The 20,401-nt window shown below is 42.3% G+C and overlaps 1 long non-coding RNA gene across 1 annotated transcript in view; it reads left to right on the top strand.

Moving 5' to 3' along the window:
• Positions 1-10,022: 10,022 nt before the first annotated feature.
• The window catches only part of LOC138266041 (uncharacterized), a 108,566-nt gene continuing 98,187 nt past the window's right edge, over positions 10,023-20,401 (top strand). Inside the window, exon 1 of the long non-coding RNA XR_011199450.1 lies at positions 10,023-10,153. This is a non-coding gene — a long non-coding RNA (uncharacterized lncRNA). The remainder of the gene's footprint in view (positions 10,154-20,401) is intronic.

Here is a 20,401-nt window from a genome sequence, read left to right as displayed (position 1 = left end):
GGAGTTCTGTCTGGGAATATACTGTGAGTGTGACAGAAGCAGGATGAAAGCTAGTGGTCTGCTGTGAGATTGGGGGCCTGTGGCTTTGCAGACAGGAATGGACGGACAGAATTCTTACAATGATAAGGTGAAGTCTCGGGGAGAGAAAGCCCTAGGGTTTGTGCCCAGGGCAGGCAGGTTGAACAAGTGTGTCAGGAGACTGGGGAGTGAGCAGAAGGCTTGGAATTTCAAGACAATATGAGACAAACATGAACAGAGGCAAAAGGAAAAAAAATCTTGGGGGGTTTGGTATGCAGATGCGAGGTGAGATAATAAATGGTAATTTTAAACAACCTTTGTCATTGTAGTATACCTATGCAAAAACCAGAGGCTGCTGTTATTCATCAAACAGCCCAGTCGTCCCATGACAAGCTCAAGCCTGCCTGCAAGCTACAAACTGGAGTTTTGTGAGTGCTTTTACTAAGGCTTACAGTAGTTCCCAAACTGTGTGCGACACCCCTGGCTAGTTTTGATGGTGCACCAGGGAGCCACGGCGCAGATTGGGAACCACTGCGGTAGGGTGCTGGGCCAGGGTGGGAAATCCAGGTATCACTACAATGTTTGTATGTTGGATCATTTGTGTATTATCTTTTGAAAGCAATAAAAATTGTTATAAAATATATTATAAAAAAAGACTAAAAAGGCGAGTGCTAAGAGTACCACAGAGCAAGACAGGCACTGCAACTACTAGCACTGGCCATTCCTAAGTACATAAATGACGGACTAACACTCGCCTCATCGATTTATACAAAGGACTAGAGAAAAGGCTCAATTACCTTGTAAGGCCAGTTCTACAGGATTTTTTCCCATTACTTTTACATACCTAGACATCTACTGCCACAGAGTAGTGGAGAATACCACATCATACCTCACCTGCCTCAACATACCACACCGCATCATGCTGCTGATTACCGGAACATACATCAACATACCACATGCAATACCACGGAATACGTCTCTACATCACATCTATGAAGTGCACAAAATACTGTCAAACTAAACTACATAATACAGCACATTATCCACCTTACATTGTCCTGTGCCACACCGTTCCACATTTCACCTTCATCACGTGATAGCTTGCGATAGCACACTACATACTATATTTCTCTATACTATAACCTACCACAAAGTAGTTCAAAACATTTCACTATGACACATTACAGGTATTCCACATTATACCACATTGCAGCCCATAACCTGCTATAGTTCAGCATACCACACCATTAGTGGTAGATGAGTCAACAAATTAACAGGGAGAACTGAGTCAGAGCCAAACTGAGGGTCTGAAAAACCAGATAGGGAGCACCCTGCCTCACACTTCAGCCTGCAGTCAGCCCCAGTGCATCGTGGTAAATGCAGTACAAGTTCCTTTTTTATCCATAAAGTAAACTAAAGTTTTTCAACCTAGTAGGTGCAGCAAGTGCTGTAAATCTCTGGACACATGTTTCTGGGTAAACCCTTCATCAGCAGAGAGCAGCTTAGTCTGTGGGGTTGCTGGAAATGCTGCCAAAAGTCCTCTCAGGTTTGTGTACCAGTCACTGCCACGCAGGCGCTCAACAAGAGCTCGTCAGCTCGTTGGCTCAAGGGAGCCTTCTTAAACACAAATACCAGAAAGGGAGCATCCTGCCTCACACTTTCGTTTTTTATCCATAAAGTAAACTAACGTTTTTCACCTTAGTAGGTGCAGCAAGTGTTGTGAACATCTGGACACATTTTTCTGGGTAAGCCCTTCATCAGCAGACTGATGCGTGCTGGAGTGTGAGGCAGGGTGCTCCCTTTCTGGTTTTCCAAACTGAGGGTCTGACTGGACTGTAAGAGTCAGTGTACAAACCGTGCCATAAAAATGTTTGGCATGTAGACTATGCAACAAACACCATACAAAAATATGATAAAGACTCTTCAGAATCCAAAAAATACTGCATTTAACAAAGAAAAGCTATTCAACTTAGTACATCAGGTTATATCACTGTATTGTGAGAATTATTTATTGAAAGTGACAGTTTTTGAACTTTCACTTAAACATATCCATGCCCTCCAGTCCCAAATCATGAGAACAATGCCATTAGTGAATAAACAAGCAGGTCAGTGTTTATGTACATCCTGTATGTGACCTAGATACTTCCATGGGGCAACAATTTAATCGACCTAAATCAGACACAAGGGAGGTGCTGGTATAGCACACACCATAAACTCGCATGTATTTCAAAGTACTCTAAAATGCCACAAGGAAATAAATACTCACTAAGATCAAACAATTTAGTCAAACACAGAAAAATGCTGGGATTTCTGATTTCAAATTGTGGCAATCTGGGTATTTATTTCGTTCTCCTGGTATACATCAAATGTTATTTTTTTTATTCTTGGCCCGACAGACTAAAGCGTGGATGGCTAAAAAAAACACATTAAAGTTTGGCTTTTTGGGGGAAAGAGGGTCCAAGAGGACCTTGAGATGAGCCAGAGCCAGGCATCTGACTTGAACCAGGTTCAAGCTTTCAGTGGCTCGCCCACCTCTACACACCATGTCACGCGGGCGTTAGGCTTCTTGCAAAAGCTGTGGAACATTTTGTGTGCCTAAGTGCCAGATGTACGAAAGGATTTTACCCATTCTGTGTCTATGGGAAAACGCTTTCGTACATATGGCCCTAAGTCCTGCCACCCTGCACTGTGAAGAATTAAGGGCCAGATGTAGTTAAACTTTGAAACAGAGATTCACAATTGGAAAATATTAAAATTAAAAAAAATTGTAAAATGAGAATCGCTGTTTCAAATGTACTACTTCAGGGCACTGTAAAATAGTGATTCAATATTTTAACGATTCGCTATTTAGAAAGTTTGAATAGGCATTTCTGCATACCAAAAAAACACATTTAGTGGACTGTACCCGGTTTGTGACTGTTTATTACATCGTTAATCGTTCTTCCATTTGGCCCAAACACCCCATCGTGTTCCTTCAGCTCACTCATGGGGTCGAACGCCCTTAATGGTGACTTTCTGCACATTGCCCACTTGATGCCTACTGAAGGAATCAGGGGCCAGATTTGCAGAGGTTGTTTGCATTTTACAAACCCTCAGAATCAGTAAATCAAAGAGTTTTTAAATGTTAAAACCGTTTTTGCTACTTAGTAAATGTATTTAGTGATTCGGAAAAGTGTTTCCGATTGCTAACTGTCTTTCGAAATGGGTTCCAATTCTTCCAAATACCGAGACGTTTTGCTATGTATCAATGTTTTGAGACCAAAATGTGGTCGAAAATCATTAATATTTTATCCACATCTAAAAGGACGTGGAAACCCATTTGAAAAAGGGAAGTCCCTTGAGACCCAGTCCTCTAAAAAAAAAGTTTGTTTATGAGGAGGAAGAGGTCCCCTTCAAAGAAGATGTTGGTAAACGAATGCCACCCGTTCTGGGCCTAGCAGGACGTAGCCCCTTATGACTTCCCCAGAGGCAGTGGCTGCAACTGCTTCTCATGACTACCTGGAATCTTCCGCTCATAACACATATGCTTGAACGCACAAGCGTAGCAAATAATACTGCAGCAGTCCCCGTGGTTCTTCTAGAATCAGTTACATGTCGTCTGCTTGCATCATTCTTCTGTTCGGGAGGAAACAGAATGCCAGTCTCCACCAAGGCTTCCAGGCACACTGCATGTCGTATGCGCTGAATGACACTGCATCATCATGTAGGCACACTACAATGTCACTCAATATGGAACCAACCCCTAATTCCATCCAACACAGTATGACGCCACACCACACAATATTATACAGCACTGCACCTTACCACACGTTTCCACACAATTCCATACAACACAGCACACCACAGAAAACAATCAAACACCATAAAACATCATCCAATTCTGCAAACAAGATATGACGGTGGTTTTACCTCTTGCACGTGGGACAGCACTGCAGTATAATTTCACCAGTCTCATGGCTGTCATACCGCGGAAGAATGAAAATGCACCAAATTCCAACACCAAACATTAGCAAGGACCAAAGAATGTGAAAATACTGGCATACCACCACATCCCAACAACAATTCCGGTGGCTCGCCACATATCTGTTCCCTCAGCATACTTGCAGAAGCTGGCAGTATAGTGCAAGATTAGACCATGTACTAAGGGTTACATGGCCAGAACTTATAACCAGAAGTTAGTACGAAACCAGGAAGGGAGCACAAGCAGAATAAGATCAAAATCCCACAAACCCTCCCTAGCAATTGATGCAAGAAACTCACAAGAGTTCAGTCAGACTGTACAATTAAACTACAGGTGCACCTACTTGTACACACAGACAGGATTTTAGACTTAAAACTGAGAGATGCAATCTCATAGGGTCGCCTTCTATTTTGGGTCAATTCATCGCCAAGTTTATAGACTGAAAACTGCGTTGAAGGGCAGTTGGAAATCATCGATATCTGGGTGTACGGTGATGGAAAATCTGGGATGCAGCCGGGAGCTGGAACTGGTCGCTTTTCGTGAGCTGGATCTGTTATCCGAGCTTAACCCGGCAATCCTTCCCATCAGTGACCAGGTGAAGTGCCTTGATACTGGGACACGGCTGCAGTGGCCGGTGCCCATTGACCGTGATTCGCCAGGATCAACAGAGGCAACCTGTACGGGTAGTGAAGATTTCTCCCTTACCTATCGGCTGTTTTTGTCTTGGCTGAGATCATTTCAGGCTTATACCGAGCATAGCTGGATCCTAAGACCTGGTTATCAGGGAAAGCCACTATACAAAAAGAGCCACTTCACAATTTGCCAAAAGGTAACGTGAGATCTGAAAAGTTTATGTGTTTACATTTCATAAACCTCAGTATGTTTGTAGGTCGATGCATGCTCGTTGCCAGTGACAGGTGTATACATCAATGTGAGTAAAACACTTACAAATATATTCAGGCTGATGTTTTAGCACCTAATCATATTTAGTGCTACCTGTCAGAACCTATTTTATCACTCTTTCAATAATGAAAGATAGAATTGAAAGCTTCATTGTTTCAAACGAATAACTTGAAAATTGCAGGTATCTGTTTGAAGTAACCATATTACTCATTTAACATTCTTACCACACTTGTGACCTACATATAACACAAAGATCTCTGCAGGACGTTCATTAACCCAGAGAGCTATCTTACATAAAACACAAATCTGTTACCTACACATTTCACTCTATCATCTAAAGCAGTCATATTACCTCACCGTGCTATTTTATGATGCTTCAAACCTGTGACCAGTGACAGCATGCATATATCTCCAGCTAGTGCATTCACCAGCAGACCTAGCGGCTAGTTTACAAAGAAATTACTCAGTGTGGTGCAGCAAGTCAACTTGCTGTGCCATGCTGTTTCATTTTGAAAGAGCAGGGATTAATTGTATTTACAGAAATACAAAACATCCCTGTAGTTTCCTCTGTGCTGGTGCACAAACTGCTACCTACCGCCTAGGCAGCCTTGTAAATCTTTAAATGTGTCCGATTTCATGGGTGTTGCATGGGAACACCCACAGCAGCACCCATGGAACTCCCCTTTCAGGTAGAGTTACGCGGGAAAGGGGGCCATATTTACAAGGCCATGAAAAGCCACGGAAGGTGGCTTTGCGTGGCCTTGTAAATATGGGCCTGCACAGTGTGCCACTGGAGGGTCAAAAAAATGTGTCTCTGGTGGCATAGTGTGCTGCTAGGGGCTTGTAAACAAGGCCCTTAGTTTTCTGCTATTATAACATGAGACACGCTGGTTACACTCAGCCGACTGCAGCCTTACACTCAGTGTCTTCAGTGGACATGTTCTGCTGGTGCCCTTTGGAAGTGTTGAGGTGGGTTCCTCAGGGCCTCTCTTTATCTGTACTATACTCCAACCGTGCATAAAATTTGGAACCACTGAGAAAAAGAAGAAAAAAATGAGTGACAGACGCTAAGGAAGTACTAGGGGGGAATGAGGAGGATAAGGACCAGAGGACTAGAACCACAAGGACGTCCTGGCTTCCCACTGGAAAGACTAGGACCAAGATAATTAGGATCAGGAGGGCAAGTAGCAGTAGCACCAGGAGGGGCACAAGCAGCAGAATTAAAAGGATCAGGGACAGGACTATCAAACCCAGGAACACCAAAGGGGCCAGGAGGAAAAGGGCACCACGGGACCAGGACAAGGAGGATTAGGTGGGCTAGTGCCAGGTAGCACAGTGGCAGGAGGAACAGGGCCAGCAGAACCAAGAACAGGGTACTTGGAGCATGGGAACCAGCACCAGAATGACCAGATTCAGAAGGATTAGTATAAAGGTCCAGGAGGAGCAAGAGAATAAGAAACGTGACCACGACAAGGAGACTCGATAATAGGACCAGGGCTGGGACATGCATTAATAGCAGAAAGACCTGGAAGCACACAATGACAAAATGATCAAGTTCAAAACCAAGTAGAACACCAGGACCAGGAGGACTAGGGCAACCAGAACCAGGAGGACCAGGGTCAACAGTCCACAACCTTAAAGACCAGGAAGACCAGAGCAAGGAGGACCAGGAAGATGAGGATCAAGAGGACCAGGAGCATCGAAATGTGTCAGGGAAGGAATGCAATCCAAACCCAAGACTAGGGAAAAGCTTCACATCAGCCACACACTGCCAGAGACAGATATTAAAAAGGCCCATAGCTGCATGTTTAGGATATCACAGCCCATACTGCACAGAAAGTAGTTCCCTAGCCTGCAGCCCACTGGGAAAATGGCAGAGTGACAGAGTAAGCAGTATGGCCCGTGGGCCCAATCCAGAACCCAGGCGCAAGGATCACGACCAAGAAGATGAGGACAAGTGGGAGCAAGAGGAGCAGAAACAGGGCCAGGTCTAGGAGTGCTACGTAGAGGGACAGCAGGACCAAGAATCTGACCTGTACCAGGGAAACCACAAGCAGGCAGATAGAGCCCTTCTGGAAAGAGAACAAAAGGAGCAAAGCGATCAGTGCCAAGAAAGTCAGGGCAGAAGGTCAGGGAGACAAACAGGAGAAAGACACGGAAAATGAAGGTCAGTAGGTCCTGAGGAACAGGACCATGAAGACCTGGTCCAGGTGGACTAGGCCCATGAGGATAAGGAAGAGGTACAGAATGACTAATAACCACACCAGGACCCGGAGGAGGACCAACACTAGAAGAATGACGGCCAACAAAACCAGGAGGATTTGGTGCTGGAGGGTGAGTTACAGGAAGAATGGGAAAACAATGACCAGAAAGACCCATAGATGACCATTAGGAGAGCCAGGAGATTGATAGGAAGGAGCAGTAGCAACCAGTACCAGATCAGGAGGGTGAGGAGGGCAAGGACCTGGAGCACCAGGAGTCGAAGGAGAAGGACCAGTAGAACAGGGATCAGGACCTAAATGAACAGGACCAAGGTTCAGTAGAGGACCAGGAGTATGAAGCTCAAGGACAGGGAGGGCCAGAACCCATAAGAGGATCAGAAGAGACACCAGGAGGAAAGTGAAGAGGAGGAGGAGGGAAATCAGGAGAACAAGAACTGGTAGCAATAGAAAAGGAGGAGACTGAGGGCAGGGCCAGAAGGAGGGGAAGTACCAGGATGAGGATGATCAGATGTAGAGAAGGAGAAGACCAGGTGTGGTAGGAGCAGATGAACCAGTAGGAGTAGGAGGAGATGCAGGAGTAAGGGTAAAAGAGGGTCAGTAGAAGGAGGCCAATGTGATTCCAGGGCACATGCATAAGGACATGCCCTTGGTTACAGAGGACAACAGAATAAATAAATCGTAGTTACTCTTATTAGGCAGCAGCACCTTAACAGACATCTCCTCCTTTTCAGCCCAGTGAAAGCACATTCTGCCTGCATTAACTATCTTAAAATGCTAGAGGTTGGTGAGCCACTGAAAGCTTGAGCCAGGCTTGAGTCAGACGCTTGGCTCTGGTTCAGATTGCGGTCCTCTTGGAACCTCGAACCTAACACAAGTTCCGAGCCAGGCTGAGACTTCTCCCTGCCACCCATCCTCTAACCTCATGTGCCAGGAACTAAATACAAAAGATTAACACTTGATGTAATAGCCATTTAATGGCTGAATTGCACAAAGTGCAACCGGAAGACCAGGATTAATCCCAGCTTCCACACTTAACCAAGTGGTGTGACTTAGGGCAAATATTTTATTTCACTGAGGATCCGTCTTCTTCATTATCACATAAGGGAGGACCTCAAATATGTGATTTCAGGATGTGCGCTTAATATAAACCTAGTGTGTCATTTTATAGATAATAGCGTTGCTCCATCTATAATAACAATCTAGGACACCTATAGAATGCACATGACAACTGATTTGTTTTAGTTCACTAATTGCATTTTGTGGAGGAAAGGAATGGTTCCAAATTCATACTTAAAACGTATCGCTTTTACAATGATACAATCTAATGTACTGAGGTGAAACGGTTCCCCAGTTAAAAAATACTCCTTTTCGAATTTTGAAGAGACTTTATTGTATTTTTACATGATATTTGTTGCATTATTTATATGCCAAATATTGTAAAGGCTTTGCAGGTGCACAGGCTCTTAAAGCCAAAGCAGATCCCTGGCTCAGCTGTCCTTGATGAATTGGTGGCCCACACACCTTTTATAAAATGCATTTATACCCCTACCTTACTTCCCCTATTAAGTGAATTCATAAACGCTTTCATTTGTTCAGCCTAGTGTATAGAAGTGACAAATGATGATACTGCCTAGTCATGAATACAGTGTGACATATTAACACATATAGCAGTGGAAGCGTGGTCCTGAAAGGAAGGGGTATGGGTGTGACAGCCCTGCACGAGACGTAACAGAGCCCCCCACATCCCCCGCGGTGCGGCTGAGCCCCCATGGTTTCTTGTTTTGGCGGGACCCCTCATCCTGGAAGCCACGCCTTTCCATGCCTTGCCGAATGTGTGCAATGGCACAGAAAAAGAAATAGTTAAAAGCTTGGGAAAGCCACTCTGCTTTACCGAGCAGGTCCCTGCAGTCTGGGCGGGGGGGCTCGGGGGATGGGGGGTTCAGCTATTCAGGGGGTCCCCATTGAGCCCATTTTGCAAGGGGGGGGCATCATTTTGCATTCTGCACAACACAATGCCTTCTGCATTGAGTCCTGGTATTTTACTTCTGCCTTCCACGGTGCAGTCAGTTCTACCCCCGCACAATCTAAGTGTTTGGGGTGGAATCCTGCCAGACAGTCTGTTTGCAAAATCTCATTATGGAACTAGGGCGTTTCCTGACCTGGAATGTAACTCCGACCATTGCTTTTCGATTTTTTTGTCACTTTTATTTTCTTGCTATTTATTTAATTTACACCGTCTAGCTCCTGTTTGTTCCTCCAGTGGAATACGCCAGTTTACTGTGCCTCTAGCTGGCTCCTTTTATACTTCAGCAAGCGTTTGCTTTTAGGGAACTTTTTTTTTCTTTTTTGCAAAAGCACATCACGCGTTATCCTCGGCTCGTTCCTCTTCACAGCTGCCACCTGTGGCGCAGGGTCTATTTTGTTTTTCTCTGGGTGAGCTTGTGGCGCTCTGGTTGAAGTGCGCCAACCATCACCTCTACAGACAGTTGGGAGACGATGCGCGCGTTTACTGCCGAGAAGAACAGTGAATCCGCGTAATTTTAACAAAAAAAGACGCAATGCAAGATAACGGGCGCTAAATATGAAACACTCGCGATGTTGATATGTTTTTTTTTTTTATAAAACTACAATAGTGACGCCAAAGTGAAGATTACGCAGAAGGGTCAATATGTTTCTAGGCACGCGGCAACGCACCGGGCGAAGAACTTCACATCGAAAGAAGTGAAATCGGAGATTGTCAAGTCATATTTATGTATTGACATATTTCAGACACGGAGCTGGCGCGCAATCTGAAAAAGAGACAGAGGAGCCGTGAGACAGGAAATGTGAGACCTCAAGTGGCAACATGCAAATGAGTGAGGAGAGTAAAGCAGGAGGACATCGAAACTCACAGAAAATACCGCATCTCGCGGCTTAGCAGCAGGTGCGGCGAAAACACTCACCGGGGCGCTTGGCTGCAGCAGACGGGCTGTGCTCAGTCCAAAAACCCTCTGTCTAGCGACCGATTGAGTTTTAGACGCACATCTCAAGGTCACGCGGCCGCAGCGAGGTAAGCTCACCTTGCTAAGTAACTTTTTAATATACAATTAATTTTTTGTAAATTACGAGGAGAGCTGCCAACTTTAAAATTGGGGAACCAGGTTCGAGTCTCGGCGGGTCAACATCCGGTGATTCTAGGCAAATCATGTAGTCCTTGGCATTTCTGCAGAGCCCACAGTGATAGTCACATGTGAATCTATAGGAAAACGCATAATGGAGGTATTGATAGCGCTATAGCAAAATAAAATGCCTGCTTACACGTGTGTGGGTAGGTTTTGTGAGTGAAGAATGGAAGAGCAACGTGAAGGAAAAGAAAGGAGGTACTCACAGAAGGACAGAGTGAAAAGACAGCCATGAAAATGATGGAGGTGAGTGAGAGATATGCAAATAGATGAGTTTAGAATCGTTTGGAGAGAACATGTGTGTAAGTGAATTGAGTGAATTGAGAGACTGCAGAGGAAAGTGGTTTGAAGTGGAGAGCAGAAAGGATTGAGATACTCCGACGACCACTACCCCTCCCACGGGCTTTCCTAATGTCTAATTCACATTTTATATTTTCCAGAATTGAAACATTTTGAATTTTAATTATTCATAACAAATTCGTTGTTACTCATTTATTGGATACGACTAGCAACCCGTGGATCTGGTCTGTTTTAGGCTTTTATACATTGTTGTGTAATGTGCCTGGATGCAATAACAAAAGTCAAAGAGAGGAACCCAAAGACCGCCTTGGTGGATTGGATTCTAGTTGACGCTTCCACATGGGAAGTTACTAGGGGAAGTTGATTGGGATCTGTCAGACCAGAAAGTACTTATCTCTTTTTCAAATGACAGGGTCTTTTTCATGTTTTAAATGACTGACCCTTTCCTTATCCAAGCAGTGCTTTAAATGGAAAAATAGAAGTGCAGGTACTCTGTACCAGAGTACCTGCTTGTTTCTGAGAAGTGCCGGTACTCTCCAATTAAAAGTATTACGTTTTTCTTGAGATATGCCGGTACTCTCCCTCTCAAAATAAAAAAGTGCCGGTACTCAGTACCGGAGAGTACCGGTCCATTTAAAGCACTGTATCCAAGAATGGACATTTTTAAATGGACTGCCTCACCCTCCTGCAATTGATGTTCTTAGTGGTATGTGCTTTCTGGATGTAACTGGGGGATGTTTTTTACGATTTTTGAAAAATGGGCTTATGAATTGTGAAATTAGCTAATGTTTTATGCACTCGTGGTTGCTTGGGGGTTTCAGAATGTTTTATGCCTTGTGGGTAGTTATGGATTAATTTTAACAGAAGGTGATAGGGTTATTTTATTGCAGATCATCAGAAAACATTTTCCCAGGGGCCAAAAAGTTTGGTCTGTGATGTGACCGAGGACTGCGGTCAGGACTTTTGGGGGGTGGGGTGTCTGTAAGGTTGGTGGAGAAGCAAGGCATATACATCTAGTGACTGAATTCTATAATGTGAAACCAGAAAACCGGGTATTAATCTCAGCTTCCCCACTTGACCAAATTGTGTGATTCTAGGCAATTGTTTTATTTCGCTTTCCCTCCTTTTTCATCACTACTGCACATACAAGGACCTCGAAATACATGACTTCAGGATGTCCACTGTGCAAAACCTTCTACCGTGTTTTATTTAATAAATATAATGGTATTCATATATTTTGATTTGATAAACTATGCTATTCATGGATAAGAAGAACTCAGGCCACCTAAAGAGTGCACATCTCAACTGGTTTGCCGCTTAGTTCACTATCAGCATTGTTGTCAGGGTTGGGGGGTTAATGTTTCTAAATAAATGCTTAACAACTCTCACTTTTAAAAATAAATACTTCTTAGCGCATAATCTGATGTATTCAATTGAAATGGTTTTGCGAGCTAATGAAATACACTTTTGAATTCTGAAAATACTTTATCATATTTTTACATTTTAGCTGCAAGAGGTCTTTAAAAATTAAGCAGTTCCTAAAGATAAGCAGTGCAGGACACCCTAGTTATTCCCTTCTTTACTTTCAATTAACTTTTACATTAATACTTGTTTTTTTATTTAACATATTTATGATGTTAGTGTAAAGTGGAGAAAACAGCAGTCTAGTGCTGCTGTTGAACAGGGGGTCACATGCGGCCCCCTGGCCGTACTTTGAGTATCACTGCTCTAGACTAACAGGTATATGCAATTCATCTTTATTAGCGGCTACTGTGGCCACCAATTCAAGGCTTGTCCCTGACTGTTCCACACTTAAAAAAATATTTAGCTGACTCTATAATAGTGAGGAACTTCAGACCAAGATCACTGTTTCAATTTCTTCCAAATTCGTGGCCAAAGAGATCAATTGGCAGATTTCCCTTTTCCTTGATACCAGCAATTTCTTGGATCAGCTCCAATTTAAATCTAGAGCAGTACACAGTATGGAACTCGCCCTTCTGTCTATGTCAGAACGTCTACTTGACAATTTGGTTCGATGGTAAAGCTGCACTTACACTATTGGATTTGGGTATAACATTTGACATTGTCCCGCACACAGTACAACATAGTGACTGGGCACTTTTGGTACTCAAGGGAAAGCTTTAACCTGTCTAGCCTCATTTCTGTTGGGTTGCTGCCATCTTCAAACTCTTTGATCTGCTCCAAGGATGTTTATCTGTGGGTTGTCGCAGGGATCTCTGTTTAGCCCCATTCTTTTCAATCTCTCTCACTGACCTCATCCTGCTATCATTCACAGTTTTTTGTTTTAACTGGTTTCCTATGCAGATGATACTCAAATTGTCATTACTCATAACAAAATCTTTAGAGGACATTAGACAGCTTTTGAACATGTCTATTAGTGGTTGCCAAGTCGATATTTGACAAGATGTATGCGCTGCTATTTGGAGGAGCAACTCTGAACTGGTCCGCCAACTGGTGGTGGGAGGACTTTGGCCCTGCACCTATCCCAAACAATCAGTAATAAACTTGGGTTATGGTGGGGGAGTCAGTAGCTTTCACCGAACAAATCAATGCCGTTAAGGTATGATAATACTGTCATAGAGCGACTATTGCAATGCGTTATACCTTGGATTACTAATGAAAACAATCCATGTGCTACCAGAGATTCAGAGTGCAGCAGCGAGGATTTAATGTTCTATTAAGGCTGCCACCTCGCAGTCTTATAGAGTAAGACATAGTCTTAGAAAGTTACATTGGTTCCCAGTCCAGCATAGATTTATTTTAAAACATTGTGTGTATGTCACAGGGCCAGTGCTCAATCTGTAAAAGAATAGGTGCCAGGGCCCAAAAGTTTGCTCAGAAGCCCACGACCCATGTAATCAAATATCTGGCTACCGAAGACCAAGGGTTTAGGGCCTTGATTCCAATTCATGCCCCTTTAATGCACCACCAGACACCCCCTGCCACTTTATCTCACAACTGTGGGTTCTTTTTCATCCCCGCTTTCTCCCTTTTTCACAGTTTTTTTTCTTTCATTCCTCCTTCACTCCAGTGTCTGAAGTTTTCTCCCTCTTGCGCTGGGTCAAAGTCTGATGAGGAAAAATAAGAGCTTGTCCCCAAAAATGAGTGCAGATGGGCCCAACCTGCAACCACCAGCTCAAATTAAGTACTGCATAGAGTACAGCATGAAAGAAGTTCTCTATTTCTTCAATGTAGACTAAAATTATGTGTCTCAAATTCTATGTTACAGTTCTGGGAAGAAATATTAATGGCAGTACCAAAAGTTAGCTACTCTGGTAAGACGTACTTTCTGCTAATTCCACTCTTGCTGAAAAATTTCCCTGAAATTTTAAAGGCATAGTTCTGAAAAAAAATTTAAACCTGTTTTTGTAACTAAGTATTGCTGACAGTGATTCTTCCAGTTGAGTTGTCTGTGTTAATTCCAATAATAGAACACCAGTGTGGGTAGCTGTTGGCACTAACTAAGAATGATGGAGAAAACCACTAAAATGCACCTGTTATGTATATGAATGAATACAACATAAATCGCAGTCAACAACCATGAACAAAACATATTTTGCAACGGCAAAAAAACAAAACAAATAAGGAATAACCTTGAGAACAATATGCCTGTTGATTCGACTGGGAGTTATGTTGTATGTTGTGTGCATCGTTATATGTAACTGAAATATATATATTTATGACCCAGTGGCATTTGCCACTGGGTATCTCACGTTAGGTCAGCGTTTCCACAATAGAAAATACATTTTTCGTGTTGCTAATAACTTTGGCACCACTTTGCGAATCTCTACAAAACGTTTAAAAAAAGAGCCTAGTTTGTGCATGGAAAGGTTTGGGGTGATCCGTCAAGCATGGGCTGAGAAAAAAGAGGGGTCCCAAAATGCAAATCCCCATGCATTTTTCATAGACTTCTTTTGACAGGACTACAGCAAAAACTGCTGAAGGGAATTACACTAAATGGTTGGCAGGAAGCCAGATCCTTGTCTGCAGATTGTGCTTTTTGTAATTTAGTGTAAATCAATTTTTGAGAAATTAAGGTTAAAAAATATTTGTATATCTGGATGGCATATCGTAGTTGGACTCTTGCTCAAGGCAAGACTGCTGGTTTAGGAATTACAGCACTCTTGTTTGTAGGCAACTAGGCCATTCCTATAACAAGTTGCACCTTTTGGGCCTACCTTCCCTGCTCACAAGCAGTACCTCACCAAAAACCCAAACAGTAAAAGGTGATTAATGGCAGTCTTTATGCATTGACTCAAGAGTGCAACATGTCAGGGGAGTTGTGGTTAAATGGAGAGTCCTCTTTTCTAACATGAGCAACAAGTCTCAGTCACACAAAGGCAATGAAGGAGATGCAGTACACTTTTCAATAGGTTTTATTAACAATACTGCAATCTACTGTAGAATGCATGAGCTGCAGTTATTAGGATAATGCACAGTGCAAGAAGCACAATTATAAAGATGAGAGTTGTGAATACAAAGACCCCCACCATCTTGCAATAAACATAAGATGTATAATAGACCCTAATACCCTATCATGGAGAATCTAATCTCTAACCTAAAGAGAGCTAGGTGTGATAAACGTAATCTGCCAGTACCATGTCCATGAGAGGATACCTTTGAATGAGGTCTCTAGATCAGACTCCATGGAGACACGAGTGTTGGCTCTGCATCAAGCTGGCATGTAGCATATATAGCATTGATGGCATCTGGTAGGAATCCCTCTTATAAACTTGTCTGCATGAGATGTGTTTATACAGATCTTGTAAGACCCCTGCGGAGGTATGTTCCCAAACAATAGATAAGAAGGCATGCTTGCGGCAGCAATTACATAAACAATTCCCTCCAAAGGTACATCATGTCCCTTTCCCTAGTTCTTCTCAACTCTTTCTGTTTGGTGGTGGCTACCCATAAGGGGCACTAGGGTGTTGACTCAATGCCTTGCTCTGCCACTGCTGCTTGTTCGTTTGTTCTTATGTTAAAGCTGTAATATCATCTAGCCAGCACAAGAGGACTCCACTGGCTCTATTGCCCATGTGTCTGGTTAGTGCTGTTACAGCCTGGCAGCGCACAGACACAATACATATCTGACATGCTGCACTAGCGTCAGGCAGTACAGCATGTCAATTGATGGAGCTTCCTGACTTGCTAATCATGCACCCTCTTGCCCTGGTTAGTGCTGTTACAGCCTGGCAGCGCACAGACACAATACATATCTGACATGCTGCACTAGCGTCAGGCAGTACAGCATGTCAATTGATGGAGCTTCCTGACTTGCTAATCATGCACCCTCTTGCCCTATCAGAAGCTGGAATAGAGAAAACAAAGTCTACTGCTATGTAACCATATTTCAGCTTTTGATTGACTGGAAGTTCATGGACCTACCTCTGGTATGCTACAGACAGATGGAGGAGTCCAACATCGTGGTATGCCCTAGGTAAGTTTTTGTGTTTAACAGTCTAAGTGTGTTTTTGTGTTCTGGAGAGTGCATGTGTATGTCTGTGTGTGTGTTCCTGCAACTGTGTGTGTATGCATTTCATTCTTAAAGGGGAACTATCTCTTTTGAACACTCTAAATATATATAGGTCCACCATGCATTGTACAAATAATTTTCAGTACAAATCCATAATAATGTTGCTTATTGTTCTTTTATTTTATCCACATATAAAATCACTTTCACCTGTTTGGTACACAAGTTACTCTTAATAAATATTCCCACCAAAACCTATATGTTATTAATTACATTAATCAACTTCCACATTTCTTGATACACGCTCTTTATCTCTGATGAATAAGTGCTAATCACAAGTTTCAAAATCGTTTAAAAGCTGACTGTTCTAATTGGATAGTATGATGTTCCTAGTTATGATATAAGACCCGATCACTATTAGCCTTGAACAACAAATCTAAACTTGATTCTGAGCTGACATGCGTTTCGTGGTAAACTCACTCACTACAAAAAATATAGACTAAAATGATTAAAATATAATTAAGACTGACATATGGAAGAACCATCAATACAAACACAATACATACTAGTGATATTTTCACAAACCTGATACACTCTATTTAGTAGTTTGCCTCTTCCTGTACCCAGAATTACATAGAAGACATGAGAGAAGAAGTAAGATGCGACAGCGATCACTTCCCTTTGCTTCTTACCTTGTCTGGGTGAATGTTTAGGAAAACACTAAATAATCATGTCACAATGGTCCCACCACCATGTTGGAATAACAATTTCCCCAAAGTTACCTGCCCCAAAGTGATGTCCAATCCCTACTTGATTAGGGCAATATACCAAACCTTTTTAGACAACTTGGCAGAGTACGAAGACCAGGCTGTGGAAAATATTCTGATCATTGAAATACATGACAGTCTGGCCATTCAGCTGCAGACCTTTTTCTATAAAGTGGTCTGGCCAAGGCCTTGTGAAGGGAAAAGGGCCCGCAAGGGATGGTTTGATGAGGTCTGCTCCAGGGCTAAGTCTGGATTAAAAGCAGCAGTAATGTCTGGTTTACAGGAGGAGATTAAACAAGCCAGGTGCACATACAAAGGAACCCTAACCAATGCGAAAAGCGGTGGGAGGATTCCCTGTGGCAGGAACTATTAGTTGCATCCAGAGTGAAGAACAACAAGCACTTCTGGGAACTTTTGTCTAAAAGAGAAAATGGAGGCAGGAATTGTCCTAATAATCATATACAACCTGAAAGTTGGGTAGATAATTTTTCCAGTCTTTATGCTTTACCAAAGGGTCTAACAGATGCCAATATAGTCCATGCTCCATTAATGCCACATGAGTTGAACCCTGGCCTGCCCCCCTTAGAGGGGGACCACTGCGCTTACAAGGGTTGTATTATATTTACCATAGAAGAAACACTTGAGGCCATAAACAGTCTAAAACCTGGCAAAGCACCCGGGCCGGATAAACTTCCTGGAGATCTTTATAGATCGGAACCAAACATTTGGTCCTGGTACGTTAATGCTATCTCAAACTGTATTGCTGCTGGGGGACAAATCCCAGGCACATGGAAGGGGGCCGAAATCATACCAATCTATAAAAAAGGCAATGTAAATCTTCCAGCTAATTATAGGCCAATTAGCCTTATAGATAACTTACAAAATATCTTTGCCAAACACATTTTACAGAGGCTAATTAGCTGGGTTGAGGATCACCAAATTCTCTCTTCACTTCAGGCAGGATTCCGTGCGAAAACTAGCACAGTTGACCAGGTCTTCAGGTTAGCTATATTGTATTGGCAATATGTACTTATCGCCAAGCAGTGCTTATATGTAGTATTCATAGATCTGTGATCTGCCTTTGATCTGGTCCCAAGAGCTAAATTATGGGAAGTGCTGGGCAGACTGGGAGTTCCAATTTTTTTTTGCTTTTGTTAAAACGACTACATGAAAACACCTATGTGCAAGTGAGGTGGGGCAATCAAGACGAACTGACTGAACAGATCCCAATCAGAAAGGGAGTTCACCAAGGTTGCGTGTTAGCCCCCTTACTATTTACTTAATTCATTAATGAAGTGGTGAAGGTTACAACCACATGTCAGAATGATGCCCCTTCCTTGAATGTACAAAAAATTCCCATTCTCCTCTTCGCAGATGATTCACTCCTCATTTCAAAGACACCAACGGGGCTGCAAACCCTTGTTGACTGATTTAATTTATTCTGTAGTGAACATGGGTTGGAGGTTAACATCAATAAAACTAAATTGATGGTGCTTTCTAAAGGTCCAAACAAAAGATGTTCCATCCATATTGATGGAGTCCCTCTGAAGAAAGTCAGCTCTATAGATTACCTGGGGGTCAGGCTAACTAGTAAACTAACTTGGGAAGATCAGATGATAAAGAGTGCAGGGTTGCTACAATACAGAGCCTCATCTAAATTGCGTTTTTATCAAAGTTCTTTTACAAAAGTTGTATCCCCAGCAATTAAAATTTATATAGCCAAGGCGCAAGGAGCAGCCTTGTACGGAGCGGAAGTATGGGGATTTTCTAATTGCAACAAGATATCAGTGGGCGAAAATAATTTCGCAAGGGCTTTGATTGCATGTCCACGCTCTACACCCTTGTTTCCATTATTTTCTGACCTGGGTTTAAGTCGAGTAGCTGATCTAGTTATTTTAAGACCTCTTCTTTATTGGATCAGGATATGGACCACTCCTGAACTAGACATGTATAAGATCTCATTACTCGATTTACTAAAATGCCAAAATGTTAATACACTCCCTTGGATCTGACATGTATCTCACTGGTTTAGTTTGTTGGGTCTGGGTGATTATTGGGAAAATCCCCACAACTTAGAGAGACGTCACACATTTTTTTTAAAGTCAACTTATTGGTCTTACGTTAGGGATAATTATGTAACCTGCAAAACACATGGCCGTTTCACCAATTCTTTTATCGATTTTAAATAGACTCCACAGTTTGAACCTTATTTGGATATTATACCAGACTTGCAGGGTAAAAGCTTATATGCAAGGTTCCGGTTTGGATCTCTGCCCCTGATGTCATTGACCCACAGCTGGGGGCAGAATAGTCATCCTGATATATGTCCTGCCTGTGGTGGCACTTCAGAAACTGTCGAACACTTTATGTTCTTCTGCCCAGCATATGTGATTCTGCGGTCAATATGGATCCGCAAAACCTGTAAGGTCATGGGATTAAAAAACTGTTCTTCGACTTTACGGGTTCTAAAAAGTCATAACTCAACTGATGTAACTCTTGCAGTAAGTACGGTTTTAGTGGCAGCATGGCACATACATTGCCATTTTTTAAAAGTTAAACAAGGACCCACATTACCGACTTAGATAGGATCTTTTAGATTTTTATGTGTAAAATCTAATTTTATCTTATTTTCAATGTTTCATCTTAATCTATAGTTGTTGTATTTAAATGTGATTACCTATTTTATCTACAATGTATTGTTCCTTGTTGCTTTCATGATCAATTGATCGAATAAAGCTGATGATGATGATGATGATGAATTACCTAAATAATTACAAATACAAATATTAATATGAACAAACATTTGCACACATGTGAAATAAAAAAAAAAAGTTTTTATAAATGTTTTTCAAAGAAAATATTGTTTATGGCAGGTGGACTTCCATTCACATCCTCTCACCAAGTCTTGTATTATGACCACACATTTACAATTTGTATACCTGAATTCAAGATAAATATTTGATTAAAATGAAAAGCTGGCAGAGCTTCAACGTTTTTATAAACAATTCATACTCCATACACATTTTCAAAAGCCAGCCAAATTCACTTTATAAGAATAATTATGTGCAGGATACATAACCAATAGAGAACAGTCAATCACATATATGCTCATACACAAGATAAATGTCTAAATTCGTCCAATATTCATGATGTGTAAAAGATTAACAAATTGACAACTTTGTTTTCTCTTCTCTTAGTACATACATCTGTGAGGTCACAAGAAATAGACATTACAAACATATGCATTTAGGACTTATAGATTCTTATATTTGTCGTGCTTAAAGTCCTGGGATAAATTCAATTCCATATAACATAGACCATCATTCAACACCATTCAACCCTATTTTCTCTGCCAGCAATAACGTCTCCTTCAGCCACACCTCCAAACTCCACTGGACAGACCACCGCTTCATCCACTTCTCCTTCAAAAAACCAACAACACACCACCACTCACAGCGGATCCCCCACCGCAGTTTGAACAAGGTTACCGAAGACAAAATCATTGCGACCCTCTCCCGGAACCCACCCATCTACACCACCGACACTGATGCAGCTGCCTGCAACTTCAGGCAATGGGT

Source organism: Pleurodeles waltl, chromosome 11 (genome assembly GCF_031143425.1).
Source record: "Pleurodeles waltl isolate 20211129_DDA chromosome 11, aPleWal1.hap1.20221129, whole genome shotgun sequence".
NCBI classification, from domain to species: Eukaryota; Metazoa; Chordata; class Amphibia; order Caudata; family Salamandridae; genus Pleurodeles; species Pleurodeles waltl.
This window is presented reverse-complemented; position numbering and strand designations above follow the sequence as displayed.